Source organism: Amblyomma mixtum, chromosome 6 (assembly GCF_055824585.1).
Source record: "Amblyomma mixtum isolate Tamu chromosome 6, ASM5582458v1, whole genome shotgun sequence".
In the NCBI taxonomy this organism is placed as follows: domain Eukaryota; kingdom Metazoa; phylum Arthropoda; class Arachnida; order Ixodida; family Ixodidae; genus Amblyomma; species Amblyomma mixtum.
Genome location: NC_143017.1, coordinates 119265010 through 119286359, shown reverse-complemented (window position 1 = coordinate 119286359; position 21350 = coordinate 119265010).

Genomic DNA, 21350 nt, shown 5'->3' with positions numbered 1-21350 from the left:
AAGTGAATTTCACGAAAACCAACTAAAAGAGTGATGTGACTATACATGCCATAAAGAAGTGACGGGAGGTTACAATTCACCATGTCTGTAGCTCAGTTCTTCCTTAGCCTTGCTTACACCGGACTTTGATCGAGAGGTAGCTCACTTCTTTTCCATCACCTTGCTTTTGTGTTATCAGTAGACGGAAAAGAGGATTTCCGGATACATCTTGGTTTCCTACCAGGCAAGTATTCAGTGCGTGCGAATCAGGTTTCATTCCAATGTGCTTCAGGATGTCTAACATCCCTCTGCTGCCGTTGTTAAAATGGCACACGGCCAGCACGACATCATACAACCCAAACGGCATGTTGGTACGCTAACATAAACAATTAACGTGCTCTAAACGTTATGCGCCCTCTTGCGACCGTTTTAGTCAATAAGTGCAAATATGTACGTAGATATTAAGAAACAATTATGGTTAATCTAAACTGAAAAGTTAACCAGTCAGAATAATTATTGTTACAAAAATTAGTTCTTCGTTTTGCTGAGAAACTTTCAATTTATATTCCGCGACATTTGCAGGGAGTTACAAAATGGGCTCCAGTTTTCGAAAGCTGCTAATTTAAAGCAATTTTTTTCGTAATTATTTTTTTTTTCATAAATAAATGGGCATTTGAGAAAACGAAGTTGAAAAATTAATTTTTCAAAAACATCCACTCTTCAAAGTGTCCTTATGCCTTAATACATTATTCTACATTTGTTTAGGCAAGCTACCGTGCTACAAAGTTGTACCCGCATTCTTGCCATCGACCTTTGTAGTGGGACAGCACAGCCACTAAGAAAGAAGTTGAATTTATTAAATTGAAGACGCTCTATAGCGTCCTTACGCTATAGGCTTCACACTGCAGTTCTGTGCCCTCATGTAAAAAAGGGCTAAGAAAAACACTAAGCAAGGACCAAGGTTGGAATCCTTACTAAACGTTCGACTCCGTTTCGCCACAGTCACTACATCTATATTGCCGTACCAAAAGGAACATTCGACTCCATGCTAAGCCCGCAAAAGCCGAATACAAGATCCATGGCTGTAAGATAACTCCTCCAGAAAAGGAATTCAGTGTCAAACCAATGACGGCCTGCCCGTTTGCTGTGCGTTGACCCACAAGTGAAGCTTGAGTCCGCAGGCCAGGCCTGAAAGCGTGCCAAGGGCCCAGGCCATCCTTCAGGAGGCATGCGAGGATTTTGCAAGTGCAGCCTCACCCCCTCCTGTCTGGACCATGCATCCTTCACGTCAGAAAGTATATGTGCGCTCTTCTTTGGAGCCACCAAATCACTCCCATAGGTTTTGAAATCCTTTCTTTCTGCCACACAGGCAGTGATTGTGTAGGAGTTTTTATAAACGCCGCAGTTCTTCTTCCGAGGCTCAATTGTACGGTTGTTTACCATCCAGCGTCAGACGCTGTTTTTTCTTCACACCAAAGAAAGGTTGCGACAGAGCGGCTCACAGCCGCAGAAGACACTTCAGCCTGCGAAGTTCGCCTAGAGGTTTCAAAATATGACTGATAGCAAATGTTGAGGCACGCTTCCCTTTGGCCTCTGCAAAATCAATTGTGTTTGCGAAAATATTTGCTAAACGTCTCCGTCATTGCTTCTATCAGTTCGTATTTTTTTCGAATCCACTAAAGCAATTTGAAGGCCCGGTTAGTGAGAGGTTCATGGTATTCTGAATCACGCTATAACTGCGCGATGGGAGCGCAGAATTTATTATAAGGAGTGGTAACTGTTCTTTTTTCACAGATGCTTTCTTTCTTTCCAAAAAGAGGTCTTTTTCATTGTCTTTTGCGTTTCGCCTGAAGTTGCTCTTTCCTCTCATTCATCACACACGTGCTGTTGGGATCGGCTTATTCTCCAGCGAGAGTGGGAAAATTGCTGCATTTGCCGTCCACAGAGAGTGTGAGCGATGGATGAGGTGCTCACATCCCGAGGGAGGGGGGGGGGGGGAGGGGGGGGGGGGGGGCCTTTGTTTTTAACCTGGGCCCATCTGATTTCGCTTTTCTAGTCTGCTGTCCAACAATCCGGCTTAACGCCCCGCGATCATCAACACTGGAGCTTAGAAAGTGCACAGCTGAAATCGTTTCCTGCACATGTAAGCAACTAACACCGTCCACGCAAGCTGATGTTGTTTGCAGACATATTCGCATTAAACTCGCTGCATATTTTACGCAAATCAGAAAGTAGTATTCAGTCAGCACCCCAGACGGACAAGTACTGCAATGAATCGCTTACAGTGATGTTCTGATACAGAAGAGAAAACGAAAAAATAAATGCGACTGGAACGTGCCACTTAGTATGACAAAATTGTCATTGAACATTGAAGTTAGAACATTGAAATTGTCATTGAAGTTATTGAACAAAGTAGCCCCTCACCATAGAAACGAAGTAAACCAGCATAAAACGGAGCGCGCCAGCGCTCTGAGGTCGATAAAGACAGACTTTTGCAGTTTTATTACATAGTATTTATATGAGCAACACGTTCTCGACAAGCTTCTTCTGTGTGCGCTTTTGATCCGTCAGATCATGATTGATTATTACACACAAATACGAAAGGGTACCATGGTCTTTCACGTCTCCTTCGATGAGGATCAATGGCCAACCGTTTTTATGCTTCTTTTTCTCTACTTCGCTATTATTCCCACCAATGACTAGATCCCGTGAAAGAGTCCAGGCTCTAAAAAACACATAAACGAAAAAAAAAACCGTTCCTTGTGCCTTGGGTGGCTGCCGACACATACCTTTTTTTTCATGAGTGAAACAAACAAAGTTTAAATCGCAATCAATATTCACTGGATGCCATAAACCCTAGGGCTTCTTCGATCAAAGGAAAGCTCACTCTGCAGATAGGATGCGCACGCAATGGCTATAGATTTAAAACAAGCTAGAAATAACTTGCGATAAGGTTCCCGACTGAAAGACAACCTTTCTGAAGAGATTCTCCGCAACAGAATGCAGGTTCACCTTATTTTCTGCCCTGTGCCTTCACTATACGTTTCAGGACCTGGCCACACTAATTAAAAAATACGTCGCAACCGTTGCCTATCCCAGATATCTTTACTATCCTTATTTCTGTTGCCGGATACATAGGATCTGTGCCAGAACATAGACAAATGTTGGCTAAATTCCGAGAGCGCATCAGTGAAGAAATGCTTCATGGTTTAAACTTCACGATCTTATATTGATGCCAGAGGGTTTCGGAGTGAGCTGAGGAATATACAGAGGCTATGAATGTGATTAAGAGCTTGTGTACAGCTTGGGGCACAAAAGAACTCTTAAAATGGGTACGGTTTCAATCTGAAAGTGAGCGGGCTGTGGACATAATATTGTGGGCGAATTATATGTAATAAAGGACCAGAGACAACAAATTTTTGCAGTAAGGTATTTGTCTGTGCTAGTCGGTAAATGATTCAAACTGAAGGCACAGCGCACGAAGGACAGGACTAAGAAAGAGGCAAAAACAGCGCTGTGTTTGTCTCTTCCTAATCCCGTCCTTCGTGCTCTGGGCCTTCAGTATGAACAATTTTTTTCTCGCGTCTTTTTTTCTTTCAAACGATGCGTTGGAATTTTTGTATACATGGAGCATCCTGTTGTATTCATGCACGAGCTCTAAATAATTAATGATTCAATTTCTTCTTGATGCGGTTTCTGCTTCGGTTTCATCAGTCGAGCTTTGACTGCGACGCGTAGTGGATGTTTAGGTCAAACGAAGCATAAAAAATTCGCTATATAATTGCTGACCGGTCATTTTTTGTCATTTCAGGTCTTGGATGAAGCTGAATTAAATGTCGCAGTGCATTAAAACTGCATAACAGCGGTTATATCCGTTTTCTTAGTGGATGACGTAACCAAAACATCAAATTGAAGTCACTGACGTCCATCGGCCAATGAAACCGAAACAGCATGAGAGAATAAATTGAATTACAAATCATTTATCGCTTGTAGGCAAATATCACCAGGTATTCCATGTATTCTAATGTCTAATAGATCATTTGACAGATGAACACTCGCAATAAAACTAGGTGTCTCTAAGTGCCTTACGGATGCCTTCACTATAGCAGATGTGAAACCAAATAAAGTGTGCGGCTGCCCTTACGCGGGTTATTTTATATATGAATGAATTATATGAAAAGAAAACCCTAAATCATGCTACTTTTTAAACAAGACAGCAAAATTTTTCATCCCTTGAATAAAGTGGCCAACATACTGGTTAGCCGGTATACTGCATTCGCCTGCGCTGCATAAGAAAACTTCTCTACAGCCGCCCTACCGACGTGTATATCGGATTCACCTCAGGCGCTCGTGCCGTAGAATACATCGGCTTATTCTCTCCAATTTTATTATGTTTCGTTTTTGAATATAATATATATCCCGTATTATAATACATTATATCACATGATGTAATTTTTTTTATACTCGCACCAGCTACACTTTTGAAGCGACTGCAGGAACGCCTACAAAGACTATCTTTCTTCGGAAACCAAACAGCCAGACAATTCCAATCTTAATTTCTATGAAGGTATACTGGCCCAGTAAATATTAAAATAGCCCGTCCAATGAATTCGTTATATGCCCAAGATTAAACGATGCCAACATTCGATGCCAACATTCGCTGCAAACAAGAAAAGCATAGGTCAATGCATTTTGATCTCTAGTTTATTGTCTCAAATAATTGAAATTAGTAGCGTAAATATTTTGCAGCTGACATTTAGTTGATGAGAAAGCAAGAAAAATGAGAACCACATCCCGTCGATGGGAACTGAACGCACCGCCTCCGTGTGTCGCTATGGTGCTGTACGAATTCAGCCACGACGGCTTAAGTGGTACCGTAAGAGGTGAGTAAGAAATACTGGACTCGAAGCATCTCTTTTCCGTACGGTGTGCACTTCAGTGACAGTTATCAATGTATCGCTGAAAAGCCAATAATCAGACTCTTTCGATTTTAAGCGCCCTTTTTCAACTTATGCTTCTTGTCCACGTGGGTACTTGGTGTGCTCGATTTTTAGTATGTCTTTGCTAATTTTTCCATGTTTAGCCACAAAAGTACTTATTTAACCATTGATGTCAATCATGTTCGTGCTTACTTACATGAAGCCCGCTTCGCTTCAGTCACTATCATTTTTGTAACGCGCTTATAATTACATTTTCATCGTTTTTTTAAGAGTCTCCCTTCATTACAACCAGTCTATGTGAGTGCACAAGTCCGCTATGTTTGGAACAACGCATTAGCGGTCGCTTTGTGTCATTCAGTCATGACGCAGCTAATGGCTTTTTTGGCGACGTCGGTATAATCTTTCAGTGTCGTGGGGAGTTGTATATATCGTTAACATACTGAGCTTCGACGTCCCTCATTGCCCCGAAAAGTTATTTGCTTTCCCTTATCGTTCTGAACTGAACACGCGCTTATTTGTTCTCTGTTCGCCTACAAACTGCCGTCGTTATGATCAGTAAAGATGTCACGTTAGGAACGCAAAAGTCACCAATTGAGGGCGAACAAAAGTAAGCTCCAGCGCATTGTTGCTATGTTGCACCCATGTAACGCCAGACATTTGCTCTCGTGTTACTTGTATGAGTACCTAAAAAAGCCGCTTTGTTTGCATGAGGCCGTCAGCGAACGCAACGCACAAAACTTAGTCTTCATGTCAACGTCAGTTCCTCGATTATTGCCGATGTTTTATATCAGTGTCCATACTGAAAGCCAACATAGCATTTGCCGTCGCTTGTGTGGGAAGCTTTTTAAGAGTAGTTTGAGCGCTGGTTTGTTCACTAAACACGGGACCACCTAATTTAATTCAAAAGAGAAAATTGCCATTATGACTTCGTCGAACACATTGTAATATCGCTACACTAACTCTCAGCATGAAATACATTTTATTAGCTATAGTCAAGTGAATGCAATCGTGTGTCCGCTGTTAACATTGGACTTCAGCGTGCTTAGTTTACACTAGTTTCCTTTCTTCGGGGCGTATTCTGGGGCTTTTGTTCCACTCATTAGTAACGCCGCTCAAGTTTACAGAGATGAAAATATCCCAATCTAATAATGAGCGTGCGGCTCACAGTCATCTTTCAAAGTGAATTATAAGCAACTAGATAATGACAAACAGCTCCCTCAGGCAAAGGCTTAGTAAGCAGTAAACACCGAAAGTGCTTCACATGAGCAATTAAGCAATTAAGGTAGAGAACGCTTCACTTTCCGAAACAAACATCGATACGTAGGAGTTCAAAATTAATCTTAACTAAATCCTACGAAGCAAAAGGCTACTTAAAAGAAGCGCTTTAAATTCTTTTCCAGTACTATCCCGCTTCAAAAGCCTGTCAGCCTCAAAAGCCGTGGAGGGTAGCGCGTAACACTGCGACACTGTGTGGGAGAAAAACTTATTTTGAAAGCATTTGCTTGCACTGATCCTTTCGAAAAGAATCATTTCGGCCCAACAGTGTCGGAGCTCGCTATCCTTCAATGCTCTTGACTCATAATTTCGCAGAGTTTATATCTGTTCATCATTTATTGAGTGCAACGCACTGTTTCACTGCATTAATTGTTTGTATTGTTACGAGGCGGCCAGCCGAAGAATGAGGCGTGGTGAACGATGGCTATGAGATGATTTAATGGCCGGTGGCCTAGCGCGGGCGCTCCGTCCCGCGCCACTGCCAGCTTCGTCTTCGTCACACTACCCGGGGCCCCCGAGCGATCGTCCCGATCGGTGACGAACAGACGGCGAAGTGGCGATGATCTTGAGTGAAGGATCGAACAATATGTTGAAGATGGTGCAGTGCTGGCCGCCACGATGTGAAAGATGAGAGAATGAGTCCCGGTCCACGAAGCATCCGGGCCGGAGGGTGCCAGGAGCTGACGGCCGAGGTCCGTGGACGCACCGGACGGCAGGGGCAGGGGAGCGGTGTATTCTCGTGTGGGTCTTGGGTCTTAGGTCGGTCGGGTCTCGGGTCGGTGGGGTCTCGGGTCGGTGGGGTCTTCGGTGGGGTCTTGGGTCGTCGTGTCTTGTGGTCTGGGCGGAGGACGGGGCTAGGGTGGGCGGCGAGGTCGGGGCAGGTCCGGCGGGCTGGGGCACGGCCGGGCGGCGCGGACCAGGTACTCACCGCCGACGTCCACGGCAGGCGCAGGACACCGAAGCTCCGGGACCAGGATGGCGATGAAGGGACCCCAGCACCTCCACCAAATGTTACGAGGCGGCCAGCCGAAGAATGAGGCGTGGTGAACGATGGCTATGAGATGATTTAATGGCCGGTGGCCTAGCGCGGGCGCTCCGTCCCGCGCCACTGCCAGCTTCGTCTTCGTCACAGTATTTTATAAACCCTTAGATTCAACATTGGCGATACTCTAATCTTCGTGCTGAGCTGCTGCTTGAGCCAGAAAAATGGCCTACCGTATGTGTGTATATGAAAAAAGTAAATAAAATACACATGAGCATTTATTTACTAATTGGTCATATGCTTCTTATACCGTCATTTAATTTGTTCTAGGTGTGGGAAGAAAGCCATCACGACCGTCCAAACAACATCCGTCATATTTCAGGTGTACTGCATGTTTAGTTTTCTCGCACATCAGTCAATTTTAGCTGCGCCTGTTATTTAGCTCACAAATTCCGTTATTCTATAGAGCGCGCGGCAGCAACCTATTTTGCACAAATTTTTTCAACTCCTTATCCTTTAATCGCCACTTATTTAACAGCAGCCTTCGTTCGTTAAAAGCACTGAAAAATTTTACTACGCATACTTGTGGTCACTGCCACCTCGCATCTTATCATTCGCATTTCTCCCAGCACCTCCCTCGTCGCGTCAGACGCAGCGCGCTGCGTCGCCCCGCCTAGCCCAAAAGCAATTGGTGGGTAGACCATGTCGTTTCTAATTGATTCCGAGACACAGGCTGACGTCAGCTTCGCGGTACGGGCATAGGGACCGCGCCGAACACCGAGCTCAGAGTAGTGATCCTGAAGCTCACTCAGTGTTGCTTGTTTGCCCTGTCGCTTTGGATCGCCAATGTTGCTAGGCTATCAATCACTACTAATGAGCGGACCAAAGGCTGGGCCCACGAAGGGAACTGCGGTGCACAGAGACGCTGAGTTACGAATCTGGCGCCTTCCGCTTGCGGCAACCGTGGTGTGTTCGTATCGCAGTGGCGGTTGCGCATTCGAATCCATAATTGCACTACGATTGCTTTTGATGAAATAAGCAAGCAACCATCTATCTTGTGGCGGTCTTTCCGCCTTTCGGAGCTTCTGGTTTCCATACTTGCTGGACATTAGCCACTCATTCATGAAACCGCTAAGCTCAGTAATTGGGACCTCTAAAGCGAATCATCGGCTTCTGACAATGAAACGAAAGGAAAGAGGCCACCATTAATTTACTAATCTGAAAGTCTCTGGCGGCTAAATATATGAATGGGTTCAATAGATTTGGCCGAAAATAATCGAACATAAGTTGTCTAGAAATAATAGTACTTTGTTGTAAGTAATACTTAGACACACTTAGAAGTACCCTACCTGAGTTGGTACGTCGTCTTGGCAGTCAACATGGGATTTTCGGAGAGGTGGAAGCAAGAATTTGATAGCTTCATTCTTTCACGACCTGTCATATGGCAATAAAAACGCATAGAAAATGAATCTAAAACGATGGAACAAAAGACCAAATAATGCACAGGACAATACAATTCCTTGTAATGCCAGTGAAAAAGGTAAACAAAAAAAATGGAACATGGACTTTTCGCATTACCGTTCGTATTCTTAATAGACACGAAATTTGAATATAAAAAAACAGCATGTAGTGCACACGCCTGTGTTGTTGATGTCTTATTGGCGGTTTATTGGCGGTTGGCGGTTTACTTGGAAGCCTGATTTTGAATAGAACTTTGGTTATTAGTCTAGCCACTGTCATGATTCCTGCTGTGTATTTCGCAGCGCCTTTTCAACTGCTATTACTTTTTCTAACATCTTTGTCCGCTTGGACTACCATTTGGTGTACTCGATAAACTCAGCACACACCTTGAGAAGAAAAAAAGAAACGCGCTTCTAAGCAATTTTCAACGCTCCGAATGTAGTTCGCAGCAACGTCTTCAAGGCTCAGAAGCAACATTTCATCTCCTTCTCCGAACAAAAGCAAAACCGCTCTCCTCTTGGAAAGCAAACACGCTGCCATTTGGGGCTGTGGTAGGCGAGGAAACCAGTCCGTGCCCTCTCTCTGTGGAGGAGTTTGTTTGCACAGCACTCCAAAGTTCACGGGCAAAATTCGAACAGTATTACAAGCTGTGCCTGTACGGTAGGTTATTCTCTCGAATTCCGCCTAGAGGCGTGCTACCTCCCTTCCACGTCCAGATTGCCACACATATTGAAGCAGCGGCGCTTCGGGACACGTCGAAAGACTGTTTTTGCCCGAGACCGTGCGTTCAGTTTTTCCGCCGAAGCGATTCCAGACTGGGATTTTCGGCGAATTGAGCCGCATTTCAAAGAGCGCGACAGTAGGGCATATGCAAACGACGCAGCAGCTGATTATGCACAATTCGGGCCTCTGCGCGCAGAACAACCGGATCCCACCGTTTTCTTCCGTCTGTCGGAGCTACCCTTTATCTTGAATGTTCTTTCGAAGACAATACAAATATTTAATACAAAGCAGCACGAAAATATGTTGCAAAATACGCATACACGATATTGCAGCCAGTGTTTTAAAGAAAATGCAACGAACTTGAAAAACATATTGAGCACGTATGCGAAGAAAATGCTACATGTGTTCCAGATTCACTCAACACGAAGAGCATAAACCGTCTAGTTGAAAGAACAAAACCTAATTTCCTGTGAAAGAATAAAAGGAATTTGATTCTTACTCTCTGAAACAAGAGCATGAAGACGGCGTGCGGTGTTGTTTTGTTTACACCGTTTTGTCATCTAAAGAGTGCAGACTTGTGCGCCCCGTTAGAGTTTAGCGTGACCGCAAGATGAGGAAAAGGAAGTTTCTTTCCCGGAGGAAGAAAACGTGATGGTGCAAATCGAGAAAAAAATAAAATCGAGTAGGAAATGCGCCACTCCTGACTTTCCCTTTTCGCCAGCCTCCGGCGGAAGTCATTTGCATGCAGGTGAAAACAGGCTGCGCACTTCCTGACAACAGTGTAGCCCACATCGCTAGTCGAACACAGCCTTGGCAACTTTTCTTGGCACTATGTGTTCCTGTTGTTGAGTCTTCCCTGGGTGCCGCTACCGCTTTTCAAGCACTTCCGCCTCCTGAAGCAACTCCTCGAGTTACGTGCGGACCGGCCAGCAACTTGTGACTAGAAAGAAATATTTAAATAGGAAAATTGACGCTCCTACCATTCAGTTTATCCCGTTTGGAATACAAACGTCCTGTGTGGTTCTTTTATGGACGATGTCATTACATGATTTCGACTGAGAGTATGAGGCATGGCACAAGGTTGTATTCATTGCTACTCCTTCTAAAAAAGCGCATATTTCGGTAAACATGCTCCCGAGATAGTGGTGCCTTATTTACTGCAGCGAAAAAGCATCAGGAGATATAAAAAAGGCGACAACAAAAAAAAATCCAGTCGGTACTTCATAAAGATAGGCGGTACGTTATGCCGCTGTATAGATCGATAAACGGAGATTCTCATCTTTGGAGCTTAACTTTGGCAAAAAAAAAGACCCACATTTAGAGATAATTTTTGCTAGTTTCTTGAAAGCTCTTGCGCCTCTGCCTTTCCACTAGAAGTGCAAAGTATAAATTTTAACTCGTTTTTTAACAGCATAGCGAGAGCAAAGAAATAATTCTGTGCGTGGTTTTCATCTCAGTGACTTCAAATAGCGCCTCACGCCGAGGGCCTAATGTGCTTGGCGAGAATTTGACAGACGCGATGGATCGACTCGTGTTGTTCCTGTTTTTCGCACGCCAGAAGGCAATTCTCCGGCAAGGCCCAGGAGACGGCAAAAAGGTCAGTCATGCGAGCAATATTGATTTGTTCACGCGCCTCTACTCTGCGTCCTTTATTCTTCATGCAGCACTCTTGGCTCTCCTTTGAGAATTTCGGATCTACGACTCCCCCCCCTCCCCCCCTTTCCTTGCGCTCTCAATCCGCAGAATACTCCATAGCTACACTTCTCTCTGAAGTTCTCTGCACTTGAACATCAAATGCTCAAGCAGGCTGGTGTGTCTAATTCAGACCTGAGGCGTAATCGAGGGTTACCACCTCTTAACAGGAACTGCTGTTATAACTAACATAATAATGGCAGTTGTGTACTGTCCTCAACTCCAGCTGCACATACGAAGTTTGTCGGGTATGTTTATTTTGACCAGAATATGCGAGGGTAGCAAAGGAAATTCTGTCTGATTACGCAAGGGTTCTCTCACTTTAGACCCTTTTATTTTATTTATTTATTTTTTAATACTGCCAATCCTTTTTTCGGGATATTTAAAGGAGTGGGTTTTGTCCGCAGTCGTCCAGGCATAAACACAATATCAAGTGGGCAAAAAGGACAGTTAAAATTATGGGGACAATCGGAAGAGGCGTTGAAAAAAGGCAATACAAAGATAACGCATGAATAATCATTTTTCACTTCACAAATGGTCACGAGAAATAAAAATAAATACATGGAAATATAAATACATGGAAAAGCCACAAAAATGTTAGAAGAAGTAAAAAAAAATTAAAAAATCACAGTTTGTTCTCGGACAATACACTTTTGCCAGCTAGCGCCAAAAATTTTTCAGTAGTTGGCTGTACAATCACTGAAACATCAAGGGAGTTCCACTCCCGCACAGCTCGAGGAAAAAAAGAGAACGTAAAGGAATTATTAGCGCAGAAGTATTCTTGTATGGTGAGTTCGTTTTTGTGACGGGTTTCTCTCGAAGTGCTCAAGGTAATGTATGTAGCAGAATCAACTTAAAGTTTGTTATGCAAAATCATGTACAGAAACTTCAGACGGTGGAGCGTAGCACGACTAGCTAGCGTATCAAGCCCAGTCTCAGATAGCAACCGCGTCGGAGAATCGGTGCGCCAATATCTGTTGCAGATAAAGCGCACACTTTTTCGCTGGACAGCCTCAATCGTAGTAATGTTATCTTGCGTGTACGGGAACCAGGCGACGTTTGCGTATTCTAGTATTGGACGTATGATAGAATATACGCCAAAAGCTTGACTTCTTTTGTAGAATATCGCAGGGCTCGTTTCAGAAACATGAGCTTACGCATCGCTTTGTTTGTTACGTGATCTACGTGAGCTGTCCACCCTAGATTGTCTGATATAATGATGCCTAAGTATTTGTACTCGGTGACTGCCTTGAGTGCAATGCTACTACAGCCGTAAGGGAAGCCATGTTTGAATTTCTTTTTCGTTATAGTCGTTGATACAGTTTTGTCTAAGTTAAGAGCCATTTGCCACTTCGAACACCATTCTGCTATCTTGCCAAAATCAATATTTAAGCTTATTTGATCTTCTCGGCTTTTCATTTCTCTATAGATTACGCAATCATCTGCGAACAAACCTCTGTTTCGCTTCTACCTGGTCTGCAATATCGTTTATGAAGAGAAGGAAGAGAATTGGGGCTAGAGCAGAGCCCTGTGGTACACCGGAGAGGACCGGGACAGTATCTGAAGCGTAGTCGCCGAGTTTCACGAACTGGCGACGGTCAGTTAAATAATTGGCGATCCATTGGGCTATTGGCCCACCACCTAATATATGATTTAGTTTCTGTAGCAGTTTGGCGCGGCAGACTCGGTCAAAAGCCTTTGAGAAATCTAAGAAGATTACATCTGTTTCCATGTGGTCGTTAATTGCTTTTGCGAAGTCGTCTATCGTCTCGACAAGTTGAGTAACAGTAGACTACTGTAGACTACTTGGAAAAAAGGTAGCAGTACTTACTAACTCTGGGGTAGTAACTGGTTGTCAGATATGTACTACCCTCTTAGTAACCGCAGTTAGTAACGGGAAGGTTAGTAACAGTTACTAACCCATGAGTTAGTAACGGCTGCCACTCGTAGTTAGTAACAGGAAGCTAGCAGTATTTACTAAGAAACTGAATAGAAACTCGCACCTGTCGCTAGATTCTTCGTGCGGTGTTCTGGCGTGGCTTATCAAATTTATGCATACTCATCAAATTCATAGTCAGTTTGACTAATTCCCGAAACCAGACAGAGCTATCAGAGCGTATTACAGAGCAGATTACATGCACATATTAAGCGAGGTTATGGCATCAACAACCTTACCGTGCGCACACAAAGGTTAAGAATTCAAGAAAAGCACAAATCAGAGTCACACTCGCACATTACGCGTGCACAGGTAAATTTTTCTAATTCTTATATACTCCGTAAATCTGACTCTCATTTACGGGCTAGTGGATCTTAACGGTCGAGCTAAGATACCAGCGTTAATTGTGAAATTGAGAGTGTAGAAACAGCTTAATCTCCCAAACCATACGTCCCTGCAGATATGTTTACTTACAAAACCAATTTATTGGCACGACAGTCTGTGTCAGTTATATTATTTGTCTTTATTTTAGGATAAAGGAACGGTTACTAACTAGATAGTAACAGCGACCATAGTTGGTAAAAAGGTAGCAAGTGCTACTTTTACTAACTATACCTCGAAGAAGGTAGTAAACAGCTGATAAAAAGTAGTAAAATGAAGTCAGAGTTAGTGACTGCTGCACTTACTACCTTTTTACTGCCTTTTTACAAACTTTTTTTAAGAGTATAGGCGAAGGATAATAGAATAAAATCATGATTTGATTCAGACGACTGGGAGCAATCATGTTGCAGCTACAAATGACGGGACGTAATTTGACTCTGATTATGTTTAATTGTTTTGGAAATGTTTCAATGGCGCTCGTCGTTGGTAAAAGTAGCAACAGTTGGAAAGATGTCGTGGTGCTCTCTTTCATGATCATTTCTTCTGTCTCACCTCATGACTTGAGACACTAGGATTTACCGTAGAGCAGAATAAGTCCACTGATAATAGCACATGTCATGCGCGGCATCCTGTCCTGCACCACCTCCATCCGGCTCTACTGCGGCAGCCAGGCGCAGATGTATCGCCAGCACAGGCCGCAACGACGCAAATGACTGTTGCCGCACCGCACCCTTACACGCGCTCTTTAAATGCGTCTTTTATGTAGGCTTCGAACCCTTACTGCTAATATCCCCTCCTCCCGTGCCCTGTCTCAGTTCCTGACTTTGTCTGGCCTGCACACATTAATAAAGACTTTCGTTGCACTAGCATTGTGCACATAGTCAAATAATGACCGCAAACAGCGGAAGTTCAGAAATATTTCTTCTGGGCACCACAAAAAAGGACAGAAAAGACAAGACGCTGTACAAAGGCGGCAAAAGCGACGGCATTCTTTGTTGTCATGGCATATATATTTAATTCAGCGCGAAGTTATAAATGACTACGTGACAATAAGAAATGACAACATGAAAGAAAACTCTTTATCAGATCGTCCATTCGAGTTTCTTTTATTACACCATTTGTTCCGTTTACTGGTTAACGCGCAACTGATCTTCGGCAATGGCTTCTTTTCAGCACTTTACATCACAACTCGGTACAAAATCAGTTATTTTATTGTCATTTTTTATGCTGCTCATACTGCAGTTGTGAGGGTGGCGAAGGCTGTAAACTGAGGCTGGGATCTAATACTGAGAATATTAAATGTGTATCGAAAGTCCAACGTCCGTATTATATATTGTGGAGAATTGGGAAGGGTGGACAGTAACCAATAATGAAGCCCTCATTCTGACGTTAGCTTAACCCGACATGTAAAGACGGGTTAACCCATTTATTCTCTCGTAGGGAACCGTCAGCTTTCCTTTACTGTGTAGTGCTTCACTGCAAACAATAAGGACCTCAAGCGCTCTAAGAAAAGCATTTATATGGGGCAAAAAACAGCGACAATATTTAAGGAAGCAATGCACCATGACCCAAAAGAGCTACGACAGGCAATATTTTATCGCGGCGCATCAATAAATCTAGAGCTAAAAGCCAGAAATAAACAAACTGCTTCTTGAAGAAAGTTGTGACAAAGGAAAACTCCTGTTGAAAAATCCCGCTGACTTTTCGAGCGCCGAGCGTGATATATGCGTTTAATTACGATACACTGTTGATGCGAGATGCTTATAAATCATCTTGCATGACACTGCAAACAAAGATATTTACTTTCGGCTTAAAGCGTTTTGAGAGTAAAACACTGGATCGGGAGAAATTAAGCGGCCCACATTCACCCCTAGTACCTAAGTCTTCTAGCAGTGGCAACGTATTCGGAAATAATGGTCGAGGAGAAGGAGCCTTGAGAAAAATATTCTAATTTCATTGTACACAGGTCCATGCTTAAAAAGGAAGGGTTCTATATTTTTCTTCAAGGGCCACGACATCGCATACTTCACTGAATATCAGAAGGGAATAAAATAAGAATACTTGGTTCCCTTAGAAAAAACTTAAACTTCTATCGTTAAAGCATGAGCACGACCCCCGGTGTTCTCCCAAACCTTTACTATATCCTTTACTCCCCTCCACTTCCTGAGCAGACGGGGGGGATAAAAGTATTAGTGCGGTTGTTTCTACATTTTTATATTTTAACACTGTTCAAATCAATATTGCACCACAAGCATTAATAAAGAACGAATTAGAGCGAGAATATTTCGCACACAACTTGTGGACTTTGCGGGTTACGTTCAGTTCTGTCGTACTGAGCCACTAAACCTTCTCTGGAAATAAAAAAAAACTTAAATACGGTGCCTTTTCATGAAGAAAAAACCCCACACACCAGCACACAAAGAACTAAAACGAAGGTAAGTGAAGCTGTTTCATCCACCGCTTTGGCGCTTCAGAGAATGTTTTGGTTAAATCATAGTCTATCGATGTTTTTGAACGAAAGTATTGAAGGACTATGGTTAAATCAACTAGAGGAGATAACGTCAGCCCTCTTGCCGTGTCACCTTTTACCTTTTTCCGGTTAGGGCCTTTTTTTTTATTTAGCTGTATCTGGGCGCAGTATGCCTCATTCTTGCGCCTTACAATCATCACAACAACGTGAAGTAATTAATCATTCTTTTGATTACCACTCGGCCAATACTATCCAGCATAGAACAATGATTATTTAAAAATGGAAGCCATGTAAAATGATGGCAGCGGGACGCTATTGACCGTGATTTTTAAGCCGCACAATGCATTTTATATTGCACTTCTGGCATCTCCGTTTATCGGCACCGCCCTTGAAGGGCAACTTATGGGGTTTCTCGATTGTGTTGAAATCACTGTCACATCCTGTTTCCAGTCCCCTCTCTCCGCTGTAACAAATTCATTTAAATTACGCAGTGGAACCTTTCTAATTTTCCAAAACTGCAAACCAAGAACCGAAACCTAGTCCTTGGTCAAGCCGACGCTTCACGTGACGCAGCGATGACATCACAAACATTACTGGATAAACACTCGTAAGCGCATTTAATGGCTCAAGAACCACTGAAAATGTTAAGTTATTTCATAAAATGCCTGACACTACATAATACGAGTAAAAATTATTTTGCTGAAGTGGGCAGCACGTATTAACTTGTGGAGAATAAATTTGACACCGAAATTGCAGCGTTGCCCGCCGACACAATCTGGATTGAGATCATAGAAAGGGTTGAATTGAACATCTCTTTGCGCCGAAATGAAATGTATCGTAGCTGTCAAGCTAGTTTGAAGTAATCAGGAACGAGACAGAAAGCTGCAGTAAATTTAAGCGTCATTATAATATGGTAGCATCAGCAAACCTCCGGCGTAGTTGGTTAGTTGGCTGGTTGGTTTATTGGGGTTTAACGTCCCAAAGCAAGTCAGGCTATGAGAGACGCCGTAGTGGAGGGCTCCGGAAGTTTCGCCCACCTGGGGTTCTTTAACGTGCACTGACATCGCACAGTACACGGGCCTCTAGAATTTTGCCTTCATCGAAATTCGGCCGCCGCGGCTGGGATCGTAAGAAAAATATTCTTACGAAAGGTTAATATTCCACTAAAACCAATGAGTCTTAGTCGAATGTTAACATTTCACCAAAATGTACCTTTCACCCTTCACCAAAAAATGCCTTTCATCTTTCACCAAGAAATGTACAAGCGGAAGTTGCTTAACCCATAACGCTTGTGGTGAAAAAAATGTGGTAAATGAAAAATGTCGCCTTTATTCAGGCAGTGCGTCTCTGGTTAATTCTTCAAAACTTTCAACAGATTCATCAAAACATTCCTTTTTTGACATGTGAAGAAAGTTCTATCGCATTTCAATCATTTTCCTCAAATCTATTGTTATCATCTCGCGTTTCCATCGCGCATGGAATTCTCAAGAAGCGATGGCTTGTTCTTGCGAAATTGTGTACAGCGCAATCACTTTATTTTGAGCGTTGTAACATTGGTATCTGCTTGTCAGCATGTTTAGGTTCCTTCGCTATGAATGTGTGCTGGTCATCTTTCTATGTGGTCCAGAATATATTACGTTCGTAGAAAGAACGCCTCCTTTACCGCAGATAGACCCCACTTAAAGTTTGCATTACGCAAACACTAGATAACAAAAAAAACGATTAAAAATCTGATGAATGTCTTTCGCCAAAAAATATTCATGCAATCTGCTCTTACTAATGCATTCCATGTTCATAATCGGCCTTTTTCAGCGACAACTGTTAATGCCTCGTTTGCCAAGGTCGTGACCTAAAAAATTGTTCTTAGGAAGAATGGAAGAGCTCAGTTCTGTCTCATCATCTGTGGGTGCCTTAACAGGGCCGTCCGCAAAAAGAAAGAAGGCAAAGCGAATTCGCGGTGAGGAGAAAGAGAAGGGGTGAGGAGGTGGAAAGCGGGACCCAGTGGTTGGCGTCAAGTGCCAGCGAACGTCCGCCTCACCGCTGTAGATGTGTAGAGGGGCAGGCTCCACCCATTGGTATAAGACTCTCTCTTCCAGGTCTGGAAGCACCCCATTGACGATGCAGTACAGATACACGTCTTATACTCTCAGGCTGAGCAGAAAGTTATCCGCCTCATGCGAAAAATATGGGCACGCTCGCCCAAGTTGCTGTACATCACTCACAACGGCATAGATCTAGCGCATAGGTTCAGCCACACAACGAATTTTGTGCAGCCATGCCGGCCTGTAGGCAAGTGTTGTGATCCAGGTAGACGTGGCCGAGCCGGAGAAGGAGCGAGCAAGCCGGAGACGAGGTTACGGTGAAAGAATGAGAAAACTTTCTACAAACTATTCCCTTCCCTTGTCTACTCAAAAGCTTACGAGAGCCTGAGAGGGCTATCGCACGGCTTCAGCCCTCACCTTTCAATCGCGTTTCACGCGGCACTCGCGGTAATACAGGATGTATGTACTACGTCCGTGGCTATGGTCGAAGGTGGCGTTGGTGAACTCTCTCAAGGTTGCGTTAAGCAGAAGACATGACAACCGTCAACGTAGCTCAGTTGTTAGAGCGCCGGACGCGAAATTTGGAGGACGTAGGTTCGGATCCCACTGGCAACATGTGGTCGTTTTTACGTCTGCTTTGTAATCAATTATCTCTACACAATTACCCTATTAATATCCCACTGATGAACACCACCACAAAAACATCCCAAATGGCTCCTTAGTTTCGGTGACTGTTGGCTTCCGTCATGTATTTAAATGATGGTCAGATGACAAAATGACAGGAGAGAGATGAGGGAGGCAAGAGACCTGAGAGGAATGCTTAGAGCACACAACATTGATGTTTTTAAAGCCTACCTCGTCCCTACATCTTTCTAAGGGGACAATAATTTCTTCAAAAGCGTCCAATGGGCCGTACGCACGTCTGGAGGCCCGCCCACGGGAGGATGCGACACAGGTGCCCCTATCAGTTCTGGTGATGATGTCGATGGGGGCACCGTGATGTAGCACCTCTCGTTGCGACGGAAATTCACTGCCATGTCAAGCAGCCCCGCTGGTATCGGGCAATATTGTCGCGAGTGGAAGAAAAAGACGAGTAGCGATTGCGGCGCGCCGACGACGACGTTGCTGCTGGTGGACCTGCCTGTTTTGTTCTGTGCTCTCTGTCTTCACCCGTTCTCGCCGCCGGCCTGTACGTCAAGCCGTGACATTTGGTGGAGGTGCTGGGTAACGCATCTCATGCAGCGCACCCCGCATCGTAGTTCGAGCCCCGTCCTAAGTCCTGGCCGTCGAGTTTTCTTGGAGGAGCCCTCGGCAGAAACTGAGACTCGCGCTAGCCGACGTCAGCAAGGCCAAGCGCCGGAATTCGGACTCTTGCCCGAGGGATCGCGGACATCTAGGACAGCCAACGTCACCATGGCGTCCCAGTCACAACAAACCGACCCCGCGATTGCGTCGAGGATCGTCTACGTGCCTGTCACTCCAAGATCTGTCGTCCCGTTCCGTGGCGATGGCCTCGACGATGTTGAAGACTGGGTCCAGCACTATGAAAGAGTAGCTCGACATAACGGGTGGACTCCCGACCAATGCCTTCAGAATCTGTACTTCTCCCTGGAAGCCACAGCAAAGTATTGGTTTGAGAACCATGAGGCTTCTTTAACATCATGGGAGACATGCAAGAGCGAACTGGTGCGCACGTTCGCGAACCAACACCGGCGACAGCAAGCAGAAGATCTGCTCCACGCTCGCATCCAGGGACCCACCGAAAGCGTCAGGAGCTTCGTCGAAGACGTGCTGCGTCTGAGTGCCCGCGCCAACCCGCGGGCTACTGAGGAGAAAAAGGTACGGGCGTTGATGAGGGGTGTCCGGAATGACATCTTTGGAGGCCTCATACGCAATCCTCCGACCACAGTAGCCGGATTTGTCGCCGAAGCTACAAATATCGAGCACGCATTGGCGACAAGAACCAGTCACTTTCAGAGACTGAGCGCCCTTCCTGCCGTCTCAAGTCTTGCCTCGTCTGGCCTGGGCGGAGTTGGTCTAGCCGATGTTCGAGAAATAATTCGCGACGTCATCCGCGAGGAGCTTAAAAAGCTCTTCCCTTCTCCTGAGCAGCCCGCCTCTGTCTCCATCGCGTCGGCCGTTCGCGAGGAACTGCGACACACGCTGGCGCCAGAAAACGTCCCAATTGTAGCTGCAGCCGACCCACCAACTCTGAGCTACGCCGCCGCAGTTCGTCGTCCGCCTCCCGCCCATCGCCAAGTCCAGAGCGCTCCCGATTCTGGCCTTCAACGCCGCGAGTTCCTGCACCCGTCTGATGCCCGCCTGGGACCGCCGAGACGCAGGAAGACCGACATCTGGAGGACTGCGGACCGGCGACCATTGTGTTTTCACTGCGGTGAGCCTGACCACATGTATCGCTCCTGTCCATACCGCGAGCTTGGCCTAAGGGGTTTTAACCGGGCTGATCCGTGCCCCCGCTACGGTGAACAGCCCCGCGACATACAAGACTACCTTCGACGTTCTCCATCACCGGTTATAGCTTCTCCTCGCACCTCCCGGTCGCCGCCACCTCGCCGCCCACCATCCCCTTCTCGCGGGTCTCGCCGTGAGAGCCTTTCGCCACTTCGGGAAAACTGAGTACGGCGACGCCTGGAGGTGGCGTTGCCGGAGTCGCACGAAGTAAAGAACCTCCGCCTACGTTGGAATGTCCCAGCTCGACCGATGGCATCCTTGGAAGCGCGAATCGTTTTGTAACCTCTAGCAATGTGCACATTCTGATCGACGGACGCGACGTAACGGCGCTTGTGGACACCGGCGCCGATTACTCGGTCTTCAGCGGAAGTTTCTCTCGGCGTCTTCGCAAGGTTACCACCCAGTGGGACGGACCGCCCATACGTACCGCGGGAGGCCACATCGTAAACCCTGTTGGCAAGTGCACTGCCCGCGTCGAGATCCACGGTGAGACGTGCCCCGCCACATTCGTGATATTGGAGAATTGCTCTAAAGATGTTATTCTGGGCATGGATTTTCTCCGTGAATATGGCGCCGTAATCGACATAGGGCAGAACAGGTTGACCCTCCGCGCACGTTCTTCATCGCCAGTACCGCCTCGGGCCACAGGCTTTGCGATGAAAGTTGATGCCGACCATGTCCACTTGCCGCCGTTGTCGACAGTTTTCCTGCCGGTCCGAGCCGATACAACAGCATGTGGAGAAGGCGTTCTGGAAGGCAGTGTCCAGCTGTTACTTACGCGTGGCATTGGTGTTGCGCGAGGGGTCGCAAATGTTCGACGAGGGTGTGCCAACATCTTCGTGACCAACTTCAGGAACGAGCCGCAGCACCTGACAAAAGGGTCAGTTATAGCCCAAATGGAAGAACTTAGCGGCGTTCGTAAAGCTGTTGCGCTGCCTACAGAGGCGGCCCCACCCGAGTCTCGAGACCCTGCAACGTTGCCCCTGGATATCGACCC